Here is a 16,070-nt window from a genome sequence, read left to right as displayed (position 1 = left end):
ACAGGTGATATTCCTGCACAGTGTTTCGCTCCGTATCCATCACTGCCTGAGCTACTGCTTAATTTTAATTGCATGCTGCAGCAGGTAGATGGTGTCATATCACATGCACTTCAGAGCCAGGCAGGGCGCTTGGAATATATTATGAACACAGGTTATTATAGGGCTTTTAAGTGTGCATTTAGCAGTGGTAGATGTAAGGCTCTTAGCTTGCACTCCTGTTTATTAATTAATGAAGGGCTCTGTTCTGACATTACTTACGTCCTCCTGTGTCTCTCATGTTAGATGTGGGGCTCATTTAAAATGATAAGTAGCCCAATGCACTTCTCATGCAATTCACTTAAAGCTGGCGGCCTCCTCCCAGCCGCGTGCCAGGACTCCGGCTGCTGTCACCTCTTTGGCAGACTCTCCTCCAGGACCCCCATCAGCTCAGGGCAGGAGGGATGCTGCAACGCAGGCAGCTGGGTGAAGCACAGCCCTGCTTGGCACGAAGCTTCCCTTCTCTGCTAACTGTGCTGTGGGCAGCAAGGCTGAGGCTCTTCTGGGGGGTCATTACTCACCTCCTTCATGGTGCCTTCACCTTCCTGGAGGGATGGAAGGTTTGAAACTGGCACAGAGCATCCCGCAGCCATATGGTGCAGGATGCACGTGCCAGAGTGGGGCAGTGCTGGGAATCAGAGTGCAGGTTGAGTGCTGCAATGGGCAGAGCTGGTGAAGCTGATGTGTGTGAGCCCTGCGGCCCCCGAGCCCTGCATGGGAGAGGTGATGGGCAGGAGGGGGAAAACAACAGGAAAGGGAGAGAATTCCTGGATTCTGGCAAAGTGCTGCAAGCCCCAGCTCGTTTAGTGGTGTTATTTTAAAATAGGATTTCCCATCCCCTTTGTGCCCATCTCCATCGGTTCCTCCTGGTCCTCGAGGGCTCTGCTCTGGGACTGCAGTGTCTCAACGCTGGGGACAGGCGCCTGTGCCATGGCGGTGCTGGAGGTAATGGAGTCAGCCCCAAGGACGTGGCAGGGGACGTGGTGGTGGCGAGTGCTGGCCCCAGCACTGCACGTGGCACCTCCAGGCCCTGCCAGCTCTCCAAGGTGCTCCAAGTTTGTGGTGTTGGGCTCTGGAGTTGTGGATCTGCCCTGGTGAGAGGTGCCTCTGCATCTCCTGCGGCGGCAGCAGCCGGCAGTGCTGGCTGTGTCTGGGACATGCCTCGGAGCCACATTAGGCACAGGCTGCCCCGCTGCTGCACATCTTCTTCCCAGCCTCTTCTCTCTTCTTTTCCTTCCTTTTTTTCCCCCCCTTCCTAGCTTGTGGTGAGCCAATAACTCACAACAGACACAGCTCCTTCTGATTAGGATCTGCTCAGGTATTTTTGTATCTTTAGCTCTAATTTGGATGACAAATCCCTAATAGGTGTGATAGTGAGAAAGGAAATGTCTCCCGATAGTGATGGCAGAATAAAGTGGTGTGATAATGTGGTGTGTGTGCTTATTGCAAACATGTGCTGAATGGAGAGAGCCTCTTGGCCTCCCAGCAACCCCAGGCTGCTCTGCCTCTTCTTGCTGCCAGTATTAGCAAGTGAGCCAGGGCTGAACCCGGCTGGAGCCTGAGCTGCCACCACAGGTGCTATCCCGGAGGAGTGCCCGGTTGTGACCCCCGGAGCAGGGTTCCCTGTGCCCCGGTCCAGAGCAGGGCAGATTGGGCGGGCAGGACTGAGGTGCTTTGGGCTTCAACCACTTCCCCTTCCTGACTGCCACCGCTCCAGCTTCTGCGGGACGGGGAGAAAATTCCAGCGCTAAATCCCTGGTGCTGGAGTCAGTGGCTCAACCGAATGTGGCTGCTTCCACGTGGGTCCAGCCCCAGGTCAGCATCCCCCGGGGAGCAGCAGACGCTGAGCAGAGGAACCAGTACTCAGAGCATTTCTGCATGGATGCTGCAGGTTTGGTTTCATTACACATTCCGGCCCCGTTGCTCTCTGTGCCGGAGTGTTTGGGTTTGGAGCATTCTGCGAGCCCTGAAATTTGCTTTTTTTATTGAAGTTTTTTCTGACTTGAAAGGCTGGTTTTTATAACGGGTCAATTTCAGACCATTTGATATTGATATATGAAGATCCTCGGGGATTATTGTAATGCATTTTTCATCCTGCTGTGATAGTATCATATAAGGAAAATGGGACTGACTGTTAAGTACAAATTGAAAAAGACATGGTCATTTAAGATAACTCCTTATCTGTATACAAGGAAATGGTATCAGGGAAATAGACCACCAGTTGACAGAAATAAATTTTGCCTCAGGCTCCTCCTTCTCTTCCCCAGCTCCTCAGCTTTCCTTTCCTTTCCTTTCCTTTCCTTTCCTTTCCTTTCCTTTCCTTTCCTTTCCTTTCCTTTCCTTTCCTTTCCTTTCCTTTCCTTTCCTTTCCTTTCCTTTCTCCTTCTCCCTTTCCTTTCTGTTTCCTTCCCTTTTCCCTGCCCTGCCATGGATGGAGTGACGGGCTGCGCCGGTGTTCTTGGGATGAGCTCCTAGAAGGGACACCCAGAATTTATTTGCCTGTGTCTGGATGTGCTGGAGCAAACGGAGGAACTTAATGAATGATTTCTTTAGTCAAGTGAGAGCTGTTTGTTTTTATAGCCCTTATAAAAAGATAGGAAACAAACTCCATCAGCCAAGTCACACTCCATCCAGTCATATTTTTTTATTCCTGGCATTTTATCTCAACTCACTCTGTTTTAATAAGCTGTAAATCAGGGCTTATTATGACGGTGTGAGCAGTGTCAGTGGGTCCTCCTGGTGCTCCAGGAATGCCGCCGCACTGCCAGTTCCCTTCTGCAGACGGTCTGGCGTTCCACTGCCCGGGGAGGCTGCTGGAGAGTCTTCCTCACGGAAAGCTGCAAACCCCATTTGAATTTATGATCATTCTGGAGCCTGAGCAGAAAAAGTGTGTTTTTCCAGAGCCTGTGAGGTAATCACAGTGTGGTGACATATGTTGCAATTCCCTATATGCTGCCACACGCTATGCTGAGCAGCATCTCTGAAGTGTGCTTTCTCCTCCTCGGTGATTATTATATCCCGTTTGGACTCCAAGCGTTTTGACCATTAGTAGAATGAGGGCGATTACAATTTGGCACAAGGCACTGCAGTCAGAAGCCAATGTTTAGAGACAGTGGTATAAGAGAAGTCCCATAATTGGAGCTGCAGGGCTGAGTTTGCCAGAGTATCTATTGCTGGCACCACATCCTTCTTGGCGCCGCACCTATTGTAGCTGCACTTTGGCCCACACCTTGTTTCATACCGAGCCTGCAATTAAAATGCAATCCCTGTCCCTGGCCAGCCCTGGGCCGCCCGGATTCCTACACGTGCCCGGGCGGCGCGGGAGGTGTCAGGGCTCAGCGCTGCGCTCGCTGCCGCCGCCGGGCTCACACACGCTCGGGTGGGAACTTCTCAAACACTGATGTAGTGTCCGGGCAGCCCCTGCGCTGCCACACGGCATTCCTGCCTAATCCCCACGGACTCTGGGCCTCCGTGTCTCCAGCTCTCAGGTTCCCCTCATGTTATCCCCGGGCACTCCACGTCTGTTGCGTTTAGGAGGGACCTGGTTTTATTATTTCCTTGCTGAGGCTGTGTTTCTGTGTTGCATTGCCCGGTAGCGGTACCAAAGGACACAGCAGCCTTATGGTGCTGTGCAGCCCTTCCTGGCTGAGGTACCACAGCTCTGCAGCCAGAGCAGTCACTGGTGCTTGTGGAAGGCTGTGGGAGAGGCACGTGGGATGACAGCCGGGAAGGAAGGAATGATGGGTAGATGGAGGGATGGATGGATGGATGGATGGCACATGGGGAGATGAGGAGTCAGGGATGTTTTAGCAGCTAGATAAGTCCTCAGAAAATTCCAACCTGCCTTCAGAGAGAGAAGCTGTGGATGCTTCTACTGCCCTGTGCTCAGAGGGTCTCTCCTGGAGACGCTGCAGATCCTCATCCTCTGTGTTTCATGAACGTTCCCATCAGGGGCACAGTCTGGTTATGCTGTGAAAACCTTTGTTTGGGCAGGAACAGGGTCACAGCACAGTGACACGGAGCTGGGCCCACAGCAGTGGGGGGAAGCTTCAGACTGTGGGGAGGAATCACTGGCCATCAGAGATGTATTATTCCAGCATCCGGGCCTGGCAGCACTGGGCATTCCACTGAGCCGGGTGCTTCATGTGATTGACTCAACAGCATGCTTTATAATTAAAATATTATAGCTGCAAGTGTTGACTATCTTCCAGTGTGCCAGGAGGCTTCTGTGTGCACAGCTCGAAGCACGAGCTGGCAGCGAGGGCTGGTGTGGAGCAAAGACAAATGCCTTCCTGTTGGGCTGTGTATTGTCTCCTGCTTTAACATCTCTCTAATTCACCCGGCGGTGCTGTTGTTTGCATAGCTGGTGATTTCCTTCACACCTAATTGAACTTTGTTTTAAAGTCTTTTGTCTGACTAATGTCCAGAGAGTGCTCTAACACGGGCTCTTTGGCCTTTCATTCCGGTTCTCCATCAATATTTACAGCTGAGGCTTTGGGGGCTGCCGAGTGCCGATGCTGGGAACAGGACACGGCAGGAGAAAGAGGCTGCGGAGCCTGGACGTGGGCACAGGGCAGGGGCAGAGGGCAGAGCAGCACCCTGAAACCCTGCTGACAGCCGGCAAAGAGGCTGAACCCTGCAGGAAGCGTCCCCGGCAGCCCCTGCCACAGCGCCCAGCCCGGTGCCATGGAGGTCTCCTGGCCAGCGGCGGCCACCGGTGGTCCCGATGGTGACCACACTCCCACCGTGCCTGTGCCATGGGGGTGCAGAGGACAGGGTCCTGGTGCGGGGATGGTGCTTTGGGTGGGTCTGGGGTGCTGTCACCCAGTGCCTCTACTGTGACCTGAACATCAGCTGGAAACAAGAGTGCTCACAAGGAAACAGCCTGTCTCCTTCTTCAGGGGCTGCTTAAGACTGTACGAGGAGATAAGCAAATTATATGGCCTTAAGTATCTGTGGGATCTGTGATTCTCAAGACAGCCATGGAGGCAGGGCTAACAAGGGCACTTTAAACACTGAGTCAGGCATTTCTGTCGCAGAGATCCTTGTCTCAGCCCTTCCCCTGGGAGCAGAGCAGGCTGCAGGTTTGGTAAAGAACACGCTGCCTTGCTTTCTTAAGTTTTTCAAAGTGCAGTTCTTGTTTTTCTGCTATTGCTCAGGAAACCGAACATCTTGTCCTTGCTGCCCCTGAGCTCCAGCTTTCATTGCTGCAGTGGAAGAGGCTCCACACACGGCTCAATCTGCGCGGGGAGCCAGGGATGCTGACAAGCACACTCCAGATGGAGCACAGCTCGCAGAGGACATGGGCACACCAGGACATAGGCTTGGACACACCAGGACAGCCCTGTGAACACCGGCAGTAACAAGAGCTCCCCAGGGCCCTGCGAGGGGATGGCAAAGGGTGACCTGCAAGCTGGTGCTGCAAAAAGCATAGGTCAAGGGCTCTTCCCTGCGCACACAGAGGGGAGGTGGGAGGCCTGAGCATGGCCCTGGACAATGCTTTGCCATCCTGGCATGCTCAGTTAGGGGCTGTGCTGGCTGGGACATGGAGCATCCAGCCAGGGAGAGGCTGTGCAGTGCGGGGGGACCCCGGCTCCCATCAGCAGCCCCTATGCCCAGCAGGGATGCAGTAGGGACACTGGTTGTGGCTCTCCCCACCGCTGCTGCCGCACACCGCGCTGGGCCTGCAGAGTGGGGAGATGGGGAGGAGTGCTCCTGTGATGGGTCTATTGATTTATCAGCCTTCCTTGGGGCTGGCAGGAAGGATAATCCTCATTAACACACCCATTACTGCTGCGGCTCCTCGGGAAAGAGTTCTGATTTAATTCTAGCTGTTGAAAAGAAAAGTGCTTTTGAATTAGTAATGTTTATCTAACACGGAAAACTCCAGGTCACCTGGGATAGTTCACAAGTGGTGTCTTGTGTTTTGGAGGAGGGAAAAAGAGGAGTTTCAGGAGGCAGAACTCTCCCCTGAATGGGTTGGAGGCTACAAGACTGTGCAAGCTGCAGAGCTGAGATGGGCAGAGATCTGAGCAGGCTCCCAGGCTGCAGACACAGGCTTTTCTGAGCATGTGGCTGCTGATGTGGTGGGAGAGGCCCCATGCAGAGGAGAGATGAGAGCAGTCCCATGGGGATGTCTGAGATCAGTGGCTGAAGCCTGAGGTTCTGGCTGGGGCCCTTAGGTCTTCCCATGCAAGAGGAAAAGCAGTGAGTTATGTACTGGGTGCCACTCCTGAGGAAATGGTTTGGGATCCAGTCAGAAACTGGGATCCAGGCAGGATCCCTTGGAGCTGGGGGTAGTGAGTGCTGGTGCACAGCCCTGGCCGTGTGCATGCACACCTGCCTGGCACCTTCCTCCTCATCCCCATCCCCATCCCTCTCCGCCTTGTCAACATCCCTCTCCTGGCTGTGCCGGCTGCGGCAGGATCCTGCTCCTACTCCGGGTGATTTTCAGGGGGAAGAAGGGTATTATTCTCTCTGGCAGACTCATCAATACCTTTAATTAGCCTTTTTTTTTTTTTCCCTGCTTCCATTCCCTTCATAGATATCAGCCTCTTAACAGATTTGAGTATGTTTTGAACTGCCATCCTCGATGCCATTTAAATCACTTCTCAAGGGCACTGGGCCAGGGATGTGCAGTGGCAGTTTAAAAGGATTAGAGCCCTTTGTTTTTTCACAAGTGGTTCAATTTACAAAAGATCAGGGTTCAAGACCTTCACACTATAAAGTGACTTAAAGCCATGAAATCTATTTCTCACTAATTCTAGATTACTCTCTACTTAGGAGCCCAGGGTGCCAAAAATGGTGGTTTTTGTTAAAATGATATGAAATCCTAATGCAAGTCCTTTTAACCACTGCTGCATAGGATACAGTGTCATGCAAATTCCGGACCTATGCGAGTAATTACGTAGCAATGAGCATGATCATTTTGATTAAACCAACACATGTTTTCAAAGATTTTATTTGAAGCAGATAACCGTAAAACTTTGTCACTTTGCTTCTCCTCTCGGGCATACGCACAATGCGTTAAACACCCCGCGTATCTCTTTTGTAAAGCCTGAGCATTAATTGCCCACTGCTTATTCAAGCAAAGCCCCCATTGAGGTAAATGGGATTTGGTCTGAATAAAGACTGCAAAATTGGACCTCTTGTCTGTAGGCGAGAGATAGGAGCCCTATTTGTACGTTAGGGTCCCCCGCTGCAAAACTGGAGCATTAAGGAAGATGGGCTTTCTGTTAAAAAAGTTTTATCTTACTCAGCATCGTACTTGTAATTTGAAATGGAGAGAACCGGTGGCCCACGCGATCATGAATAAAGAACAGTGGGAGAAACTGGGTCAGGCTGGCAAGAAGGTAGAAGCTGCCCCGATTGTTGTTCTCCCAGCCATTAGCTTCACAAGAGAATCCTTTTTCTCACTGGACGACTGTACTTTATTTTTCTAAAGCAGTATCCCTCTGACAACCAAAAAGGAATACTGCATCTGCAAATGAATGGTGCCTGCAAAGAGACAACATGAAATTTTTAAAAAGCATGGTAATAAACGCTATTCAAAAAAACACAATCTCTGAAAAACACGGCCCATTGAAATGACAAGCCGAAAATCATTTGCTAAGCACTGAAATGGCCCCTTTTGTCACCCCAATCCTTCTGTTGACAGTTACCTTTCAATCCTACAATTGTGCAGTAAGTACTGATTTTTATTCAATGTTCTATTCACCCTGCGTATTAATGAAAAGAAAAAAACTTGTAAGAATAGCCTTTAATAGGCTGATAGACAAGGCTCCCCTATTCTCCTGCTAGAGCTCCTCTTATCAGCTTCTCACAGTATTGCTTGCTTGCTCAATTCCTTCCCTTTTCTAAACTTTGCTCACCCATCTGGGCTTTTTCTCAACTGAGATGGAAACATTTTTATTTCAGAAGTCTCACTGACCTTTTCTTCCCCCCGAGGCAGCGTGTAAGGTAAAGCACTAACCTCAGACGAGCCTTTTTGTAGGCTCAAAGGGTAGGATGAGGGGATCTGGTCTCGGCTCATCGCAGCGAGTGCTGATCTGAAGGCACCGGCTGAAGGGTTGTTCATCCAGCGCTCCAGAGGTGCCCAGGGCCAGGGGTGACAGGGCAGCAGGCACAGGGACAGCAGAGAGCAGAAGCAGAGCTCGCCCTTGCTCCCGTTGCTGCTTCCCAGCGCCCCAGGCTGCGACCATGGGAGCCATGATCCCAATCTGGGAATGGCTGTTCCTGGGGCAGGGGAAGGCTCATCACAGCTGCTCAGTCCCACAGGTGCCACCGTCAGCATGACCGTTCCCGTTCCTTGTCCAAAGCGAGGGCTGTTATGTAGCTGCTGCAATTAAAAAATGCTTAATGAAACCCGGTCAGTGTTATCCTTGGCCGAGAGCACCGAACCATAATTCTCCCACGTTCCCCAGGCAGTAATGAGTGGCTTTGCCCAAACCTACCACTTATATTTATTGTGATTGAAAATCAACCCTGCAGCACATGCCCGTGACTGCGACAGGTCCCTGTGTCCTGCGGTCACGGTGCCAGGGGCTGCCCGTGCTCCAGCCCCGGAGGCAGGGCTGCCTGGGCTGAGCCTGGTGGGAGGCTCTGGAGTGCTGGGGCAGGTCTTCAGCACGGCCCCAACTCTGCCAGCCCCTACACAGGGCATGGATAGCCTGGAGCCTCGAGCCCATGTCCCACCACGGGCTGCAGCCCACGGAGGGGCCCCAGCAAGGCTGCGTGTCCACTCCCAGATGCGGCGCATCCCCCTTGCTCCGGAGGGGAGCAGCCTCCTCCTCCTTCTCCGCATTCCCCACTCATGCAGTTTTTCTTTCCAGTAGGGAAATTCAGCACATAACTATCCAGGATTGCAAAAATGTAAACAGTCTGTGTTACATGTCTTCAAATTACAGCCCCGCTGCTCTACACATGTGCAGCTAATGGAAGCCCTCTGCTAGCTGGGGCCCCGGTGAGCGCGGGCGCAGCCGCTGCCCCATGCTCCCTGCCCTGTGTGTCCTGGTGCTCCCGCAGCCACCAGCACCTCCAGCAAGGGCGGCCGGAGCCGGCCCATTGCCCAGCCAACATTAAATAGGAGAAGTCTACTTAGAGGTTGTTTGAATAGAGGAAATTGTTTTACATTGTGATGCAATATTTCCACACCGGGGTCTCATTTATGCAGCGTATTAAAGTCAACACACTGCACATCTATCTCCATAAGGAGCTGGGCCCATTATCCCCAGTTACTTTTAAGCAGTTTTTGGCTTAGTTCTGACATGCCTGCCAGTGCCATACATCACAGGGAATGCAGTTCTTTAAACTGCAGTTCATGATTGATAGTTTAACCTTTTTCTCTGAGGTTAATTCGATATATGCTGGTGTAAACTATAAACCAAAGCTCCAGCCTGTCGGGAGGAGGTAATCTACATGGCACTCTTTATGAGATCTCAGGTGCTGCAGTAATTACACCACCTTCTCCTCCTCCTCTCCCTCTGCTACTTTTCCCTCCTGGCAAGAAGAGAAGGAGGATGATGATGACGATGGGGAGGAGGCCACTCACTGCCCAGCACCTGAGGAGTCCAGCTCTGACCCTGCTGTGGCAGAAGAGGCTGATGCCCAGCTCAAGGCACCCCCTGAGGTCCCTGCTACTGCCACCTTCCACAGCCATGTTAAGGTTTCCCCGTCTAACGCAGGATTTTGGTGTGGCTGAGCCCTCAGGCAGCTCTTGGGCATGTTTCTTCCTGGAATCCTAGTGCTGTTCCTAGAAACTGAGGCAGAAATGGCAAGAGGTTGGAAATAGATGAGCTTTAAGGTCCCTTCCAACCCAACCCATTCTGTGGTTCTCTCATTCTACCAAGTGGTGGTATAGCAAGTGTCTGTCAGCACAATAAGGTCCCTTTATGTAGCGGATGCAAAGCCATGGCGAGCACACAAACCCTCCTTCTCCCACCACATCTAAGTGTTCTAAGGGTATTTCTGAGCTCCTGGCTCCTTGCTGCTTTGGCACAGCACAACCAGACATCATGGACAGTGCTGGCTTGTAGAGCATATGGGAGAAGGCAGGGAAGTGGGAATCTCACTGGCTTCATACTCTGGAGGAGGGAGAGGAGCTGACCAGGAGGGGTCAAGGGACAGCAGCAACCTGTGGGGGTACGGGAGGGCCCATGGTCCAGGCTCAGCACCAACATTTGTGTCTGCAGTTTTTCCCCCTGCCTGCAGCATCTGCACATGAGCGGAGGGTGCCTCCAGCCTAGAGCAGCCCACACCATGGAGCCTCATGGCCTGTCCGTATCAGAGATTCACAGATGCCAGCTCTTCCCAGGCTCTTCTTCCTTGGGGCTGGGATCTCACTGGGGACGCAGCCCGGAGCCAGGAGCCCACCCAGCTCCGCAGCTCTGGCTGGACACTGCAGCCCCATGGGAGCCTGGTCCCCGGCCCCTGCTGGGGACTCGGGGCCCTGTCGCTGCTCCCACACTGCAGGGAGGTTTGGTGGGTCCGCAGTGGCTCCTCTGCCCTGGTGCGGGGGGCCTTGGGCTGCCCAGTGCTGCACTGTGTGTGGCACGGCTGTAGCCTGACAACACCCTTTAGAACCCCTGCGCTTCGTGCATCTTTCTGGCCTCTGTCCCCAAAGGGCCGTTATTTCCGTAGGAAATAACTATTTCTGCTCAAGATCAATAAGATTTTGTGGAGAAAAAGGAAGAATTTTAAAGGCTTGGTTTAATTTAATCTATTCCTTTGCAGGACGCTCCCTCTGGTAACAATAGGAATTCGATTCCTGCCAGAGCAGACTCCTTAATTAGACCCCACAAAATGAACAGTAACGTGTCTCTGGGCTGAAATTCTCCCTTTCTGGAGCTTGCAGAAAGGAGGGAGTTTCTAACTCATAATTGCATCTGAATGCAAATGGCTGTGCCAATGTGAATATATTAAAAGCAGCAGCGTCAGCAATCACTGTGAAAAAAAAATCCATACAAATGAGGCACCAGCTTATTGCTCCATTTGGATGCTGTGAAATGGCACCTTATTGTGTTATTATAAGATTTCTTGCTTAGTTAACAGAAAATGCTTACAATTAAGTCTGCACTCATTTAGTGCTCAGACTAATTCACATTAGAAGAAGGATGTGACCCTGGCTCCAGATCCCTTTTCCGTGGCTCTTGCTCTCCATGGAGGTGGTGGTCTTGCAGTGCTAGGGCTGGGAAGCAGCGAGCAGTGCAGGGACATGCAGCGCATGGCCAGGGACACGGCTTCGCACGGCTCCTCGCACGAGGGCCACCCGTGCCCTGGCCGTGCAAGGGCCCGGCACTTTTGTTTCGGCACGAGATGGCCACTTGTGCCAGGGATGAGGTAACGAGCTATAGGGGGATGCACGGCAGGCTCCTAGCGACTGACAAGCGCAGTGAGCCGCGGTTGCGGTGCCTGGCTGTGTGTGCATCGGTCGGAACCTCACCAAGCCTCAATGAGGAGAATTTCCACCCCCTGTGCATGTGCTCTGCAGAGCCTGCCGGAGGCTGCGGTGCAGCGTGGTCCCCGCCTGGCAGCCCTGGAGCCCATCAACAGCCAGCAGCGCGCGTCCTGCCCCTCGCAGCAGGCTTTGCAACCTCATGCGTTGAGATTATTCCAAGGAAACAAGTGTGGCCAGACGCTGCCGTGCTCCTTCCCATCCCGTGGCTGCCCAAGTCCTCTCCCAGCCACCCAAGTATCAACACTTCTCTTGTACAAATAGTAATTGTGGAAAGAGGCCTGTGGATAAAAGATTATCGTGACCCCCATTCTGGTGTGAAAAACTTTCTCAAGCTGCTGAGTGAAAAGTCAAAATTTGCATTTAAATGGAAGCCCTTCAGTAGTGTATTACACACCGGCCCCTGCATGGTGCAAACACCAGCAGCCCGGGAAGCAGAGCAACAAGCAGCAAACAGGCTGGGCCAGCCTGTGCTGCACCAGAGCATCAGCTGCATCTGCCGGGCTGCAGCACCGTATGATGCTGTGTGCCTGGTGTGGGGGTCCCCGGCCATCACCTGCCCCTCCTTGGGCTGGTGGCACGGACACAAGTCACACACCGACTGCTTTATCAGCCCCTCTCCATACATGCACCCTAGGAGCCCCAGCCCCACGTGCAGTGACCACGCTTTGCTGGCCCTGGGTCTGCCACGCTTTACATTTAACCACCTCTGCCGTGTGGTTACAACCCTCTGCAGCCATGCTCAGCCCGCAGCGTGCCAGGGGCCGTGCGGGAGACTGGCCAAGGCAGCGAGGGCCATGCACCAGAGGGAGAAGTGCAAAGCATTTTAGGAGGTATATAAATTAATTAAGGCTCTTTTAAAGGTTAACAGGGTCCACTCTGTCTGTCATTAAAGTAACTTCATGCATTTAAATTTTAACAGTCAAACCAATTAGCAATAAAAATGTTGTATGAACTGCATTTTATTGGATTCTGGTCATGTCAGAATTGGTTAAATGTATGATGGCTAATAGAGTTTTTTCCCCTTTTCTTCCTTCATTTCAAACACAGGCTGTATTTCCCAGTCCAGTGGAAGACAGCGGGGGAAACCAAGTGCCAGGCACACCACAGTCGTCCCCCCCCCCTCCCCTAGCTGTGTGGATGGGGGGGACTTGAAAGCCCTTTCTGGAGGGAGGAGCAGGAAGCAGAGAGCATCCTCTGCTTGGCAAGAGAAGTTAATGGACCAGTGAAGTAGTGACCTTGCTGCGGGGTGGAACTTTCTTGATGAAAGTTGTAATCATTGACTCTTGGGACTCTTGGCACTGCCTTTCTGAAGGCGCCCACTGCCCTGCAGGGACCCCCCAGAGCCCCCTCCCACCTAAAAGGGCAGTAAAGGAAAATCAGCTGCACAAAAGGCCCAAAAAGCTGATGCAGCAACTTCCAGGCCCCAGCAAAAATTACCGGATTAGAGCACATCTTGTGCCCATAATAAGGACCATGTGAAGCGGGATGTTTGCGTAATTGCAGCTGTCAGATGGCCAAGCAGCCATTGGAGCGTATTGCAAAGGAATCAGTGCAGAGGAGACCTAGATGGTACCTGATTAGTTAAATTGCCAGCACCTGGTCAGCTTTTATTGCAAACATAAACACCAACAGCTTCAAACAACTCGAGACCTGCTCAGTGGAGCACCCAGCACACTCCAGTTGGGGCTGATGCTGCCATGGTGGGCGAGAGACAGTACCTGGGGTGGCTGGAATGGACCCAGACCTGTTCTTATCTTACTCCTGGAGAGTTATTTTACCCAACTGTGCGGGCAGTTCAGGGACCCCCAACACAAGAGGGACATGGAGCTGCTGGAGCGAGTCCAGAGGAGGCCATGGAGACGCTGCGAGGGCTGGAGCAGCCCGGCTCTGGAGCCAGGCTGAGAGAGCTGGGCTGGGTCAGCTGGAGAAGAGAAGGCTCCTGAAGGGGAGACCTTAGAGCAGTTCCAGTGCCTGAAGGGGCTGCAGGAAACATGGAGAGGGGCTTGGGACAAAGGGCTGTAGGGACAGAACAAGGGGAATGGCTTGAACCTGCCCGAGGGGAGAATTAGATTAGACATTAGGAGGAAGTTCTTCACTATGAGGGTGGTGAGGCGCTGGCACAAATTGCCCAGAGAAGCTGTGTGACAGGGGTCAACCCAAATGGAAAGACTCAGTGGAGGGACAGTGGCTCAGCTCTCTGCACATGGGTGACAGCATTGATTATCCCCAGAGCCCTGCAGCCAGCAGGTACCCTAAAATCAGAATTTGAAATGACAAATGGGGATGGCAGAAGGATGTCAGGACAGAGCCAGGATGGGGTGTGTGTTGTGTGTGTGCTGCAGGACAAGGGCGGGTCTGGTCCCTCAAGAGGGGCTGTATCTCTCTGTGCTGCCTGAACACAAGGGATGAGCCCGTCAGGAATGGGGGACTGGGGAATTAAAGCCTGTTTGATGCTGATCACTGATCAAAATGAAAAATTATGGGGAGGAGGCAAGGGGAGGGGGGCAGAGGTTAATCCTCAGCAGAGCCGCGGCTCCGAGCATCCTCGAGAGCGCTGGTGGAAACCAGATGTTGAGGAGCAGTGAGGGGGGAGGAGGGCGAGGGGCTGGTATCTGCTCATAATTACTCTTGATTTTGTGCGATGACATTGAGATTGTAGGCAAACATGAAAGAACACTTGTGGGGACAGCACCGCTCATGCCGGCCAATGGATTAATAAAGCATGACTGACATGCAGGGAGCGGGAAAGCGCACATGGAAGTGTTTTGGAGGGGGTTTGATGTTCCACAGGCCCAAGGAGACCCTCACCAATGCTGCTGATTGCCCTCCCCCCAGCATAGTGATCACAGCAGCGCGCTTGGAAAGCTCCCAACCCTTCCCTGCCATGCTCACACCTCCCCATGACCAGCAAACGCTTGTGTGCCAAGGGGAGGGATGCAAGGAACCTGCACTGGGAACAGGACATGAGCCCACTTCCCTCTGCTAAATGCATGGCAGCCCCCAGCAGAACGGACCCAGGGATGCTCGCAGCAGGTCCAGCGCCCACCAGCCACCCATCTTCACCTTGGGGTGCAATGGAGTTAACAGGAGCATCTGCTGGTGGCTCCTCTGTCACAGAAGGGTCAGACAAACCCAGCAGAGCTGAGAGTCCTGAAATTCCACCATCAGAGTTCCGGTCTCAAAGCCTTTCTCCTCCCAGACATGGGGGAAGCTGGAACTCACTGCAGTGAGCAGGTCTGTCAGGAGTGGGGAAATCTCCCACGGACTCCAGTGGCAACGTTAAAAATGAGTTTAATCAAGTTTCTTCCCTCTTTCAGGAAGCAATAAAGATAAAGGGTGATCACGCGAGCACTGCGCCTCCCGGTTTCAGTGATAGCAGCGTGCCTGCAGCTGGGATCCATTCCCATAGAAATCTGCTCCCCACCTCTCTTCTTTATTTTCCAAGAAAGGGCTCATGCCAACGGCCCAGCGTGGAGCTGCCACGGGCTCCGTCCCCAGCGCTGCCCGTGGGCAACACGCGTGGGGCTTGAAGCGGGTGAATCCCACCAGCCCCAGCACACGGGGCTGCTGCGGGAGGTGTTTCCCTTGGGCTGCCGTCGCCCTGGCAGTGCTCAGAGGGGAGCTGATGGGGCAGCTTCCAGGAAAGGCTCGTCCCAAAGCAAGCCCCCGGCTCAGTACCAGCACACCAGCGGTTAGAACCGAGAGGTTGCCCACTTTCACTTCAATTGGAGCAGTTCACAAGTAATCAGATTAACAAAGCTCTGGATTCGGGATAAAAGGATTTTTCCTCTTTAGTAATTGCCCTGTGGTGTGCACAAAGCCAGCAATTTGGGAGGTGGGATCAGGGCTGCAGGCTGGGGAACTCACCACCAGCATGGTGGGTGCAGGCAGTGCCTAGCACCGGCACCCATGGCCCCAGGAGCACCTCGGAACTCTATAGGTGTTAAAGTTGCTCCTCCTTCCTTCCCTCTGAGAGGTACCAGACTGCTGCTACCAGATCCCTGATGGATCCTGGGATCGGACCCATTCTCAAGTCTGGCCAGCCAAGATTCCCATGCTGAGCAGGGTTTCATCGAGCAGGCAGGTTCATCCACACCTGTGGAGAAAGACAACCTCACAAGGGCAATGAATTGGATGGGAGATGAGAAGCCCCAGCCAGGCTCTGTTCAGAGCAAAGGGGGGGACACTTCAGTCACCAACTGCCTCCTGCGCTCCCTTCGGACCTGGAGAGAAGCTGTTGCAGTGCTTAGTGTGCAAGATAATGAGAAAAGAAGCATGTGAATGAGGGGACCAGAAGAGCAGATGAGCAGCAGGGGCTGCCCAGCTTCCCAAACAAATTCCAAACACTTCTGGGATTCCTTGCACCAGCAGAATTTGTTTTGCTAGTGGCTTGGCATCCTTCCTCTCTTAAGGAAGGACTAGAGCAGCCTTACTGGGTGCACGGCTGGAGCAGCAATCCCCATCTCATCAGCTAGTGCCAGCTCATGAGCATGCTCAGGAGTTATTTTGCTCCTTCCTCTACATTCAAACCACTACCACCAGCCCTGTTCTTAATCACTGCAGGTCAAACCAGGCTGCA

Source organism: Pezoporus wallicus, unplaced genomic scaffold, assembly GCF_028554395.1.
Source record: "Pezoporus wallicus isolate ANWC-B61680 ecotype Strahan unplaced genomic scaffold, APGP_CSIRO_Pwel_v1 contig_13850, whole genome shotgun sequence".
Taxonomy (NCBI): Eukaryota; Metazoa; Chordata; class Aves; order Psittaciformes; family Psittacidae; genus Pezoporus; species Pezoporus wallicus.
The sequence above is the reverse complement of the archived record's forward strand: the minus strand, read 5'-3'. Positions refer to the sequence as shown.